The following is a 2844-nucleotide window of genomic DNA, read 5'->3' as shown; positions in this document are numbered from 1 at the left end:
CTAAAACATAGGGCCGGCCGTTACTCAGTGAATAAAGCAGCTACGATGCCCAGCTTGAGTTTACTGATAGCACTTGAAAATTATACTTCAACATATGTACATGAGCCCCATAAGTCAAATATTATGGGCCCCAGGGCCCAAATGTTAAAACAAAGGGCCGGCCGTTTCTCATCAAATAAAGCAGCTTCAGGGCTCAGAGTTTGTACACAGATTGCAGCTGAGAATTATATTGTTATATGTACATATGAGCCCCATATGTCACATAATATGGGCCCCAGGGCCCCAAACGCTAAAATATAGGGCCGGCCATTACTCAGTAAATAAACCAGCTACAGTGCCCAGCTTGAGTCTACTGAGAGCACCTGAGAATTATACTTCAATATATGTTCATGAGCCTCATAAATCAAATACTATGGGCCCCACCAGGGTCCCAAATGTTAAAACAAAGGGCCGGTTGTTTCTCATCAAATAAAGCAGCTTCAGGGCTCAGAGTTTGTACACAGATTGCACCTGAGAATTATATTGTTACTAACACCCACCCCATACACGTAGGACTAAACAGATCCACAGAGAATAGTGTAATTATAATATAGATGACATCAACGTTAAGTTACATACCCATTGGCTGTTCCATTTAATTTACATACTCCCTCTGAAATGGTTGTTCCATTTAATTTACATACTCCCTCTGGAATAGCTTTCCCATAAGAAGTATATTGTTACTAACACCCACACACCCATCCACCCCATACACGTAGAACTAAACAGACATATCGTAAATTACCTACCCATTGGCTGTTCCATTTAATTTACATACTCCCTCTGAAATGGCCCCAAAAAGGCTGTTCCGTTTAATTTACATACTCCCTCTGAAATGGCTGTTCCATTTAATTACTTTCACTTTTTACACATTTTCTGCCCAATTGGGCTGAGTTTGTACACAGATAGCACCTGAGAATTATATTGTTACTAACATCCACCCAACCACCACACACACGTAGGACTAAACAGACAGATCCGTATTATAATAGATATATGATGGTAATTGGAAATACCAGTGTGAAGCGTTAAGGCTGTTCCAGTTAAATTACATACCCATTGGCTGTTCCATTCAATTTACATACTCCCTCTGAAATGGCCCCAAAATAGGCTGTTCCGTTTAATTTACATACTCCCTCTGAAATGGCTGTTCCATTTAATTTACATACTCCCTCTGAAATAGTTTTCCCCTAATCATATTGCATAGCCTCACTGTGAGTAAGAGAGACTGACAACAGCAACCTATGGAGAGTAAGAGAGACGACTCCCCTGTAGGGGACTTTTTACAATTTCTTTATTTTAAGTGCTACGACAGTGCAACCTACATTCAATTAAAGCTTGTGACTTTCACTTTTTACACATTTTCTGCCCAATTGGGCGACTTTTTACAATTTCTTTTTAAGTCCTCAGCAAATAAGGACTGTAAGTTTGGGTAAACCGATAACATGCGGGTATAGCCGTATTTGTGTACAAATATATAGCCTTCTAGTTGTTTTTGCAACCCTGATATAACGAAATTTGGATATAAAGAAGTAATTTCTCTGTCCCTGACAACTTCGTTATAATGAGTTTCCACTGAAAATCAAGTCATGACGAAATTTGCCATATAAGGCCAATTATTGCTGACGACATATCAGACTAGCCAATCGGAAACGAGGAAGTCCGCCCTTCGATTGAAAGTGGGAAACCCTTCAACATGTTCAAGGCATGTTTACTAGCTGCTGGAAGTAGGGGAAATCCCGATATCACAGTTTTATTTGTTTACGATAATCAGCTTGAGAAAATCATCTGAATTTCATCAGAAAGCTGTGAGAAAAATGCCTCTTACCGAAAATCAAAAACAATTATTAGCCTATCATACCGATTGAGGGAATTTCGAACTGTGACATTGCTCGGAGGCTGCAAATCTAGTATAAAATAATGAAGATGGCTATGCAGACTCGACCAGTGAAGTTTTGCTTGTACAGCCCACTGAGCCGACTTTAGGCTTAAACACATGCAGTCTTCCGACACATATTTTGTACCTGACTTTTAAAACGAACTCCGCTTAATACGAGCTAAACATGCCGACCCCGGCGATCTCGTATTAACGAGTTTCCACTGTAGTAACAAAATAATTAGGCTGTTCATTATAACTTGCCTCAAAATTTTATACCACAATTCTTTGATTTTAACCCCATGGGTACTACCGGTGGAATTACCAACTTACTAAGAACCATTTTGATTGGTTCCAAAAAGGGTTATATCAAATATTGAGCCAATCAGAGATATGATAAGAATACTCAGCAGGGCTGAAATGGATTAAACTAAAAAGAGCCAAGAGATCTAAAAGCTCTATTTTGATTGGTTACTCAAATGATAATATCATGAAATCAACCAATTACAGGCACTGTAAGAAATACAGTAGTGCCTGCCCATGGGGTTTAAAGCTCCAAACAAACCTTCATGATAACCACTGTCCTCTATACATGGATAGCGGGCTCGCGCGTAATAGGATAGTCGCTGATTGAAACCACTGACTATAGCTTTTTGCCCTTACCAATATGGTAGAAAATCAGTGAGTACAATACCAATCACCTATTCATTGTATTGATTCTTTTGTACTCCATTCATTTGCATGTGATGATGTCTTCTGGAGGACAATTTGACCTAATTTTGTTTTACGCTGCCTTCAGAAGCATTTTTTTTTTCAATTTTAATTTTAATATCAATTTTAATGTATACCTATATACAGAGTTGCCGGGTGGGGGATTTTTGCTCATCAGTGAGGTGAAAATTCTTTTATTCCCTTTCCAATATGGCGGC

The sequence above is a fragment of the Amphiura filiformis genome, chromosome 4 (assembly GCF_039555335.1).
Source record: "Amphiura filiformis chromosome 4, Afil_fr2py, whole genome shotgun sequence".
NCBI classification, from domain to species: Eukaryota; Metazoa; Echinodermata; class Ophiuroidea; order Amphilepidida; family Amphiuridae; genus Amphiura; species Amphiura filiformis.
Note: the sequence above shows the minus strand (reverse complement) of the source record.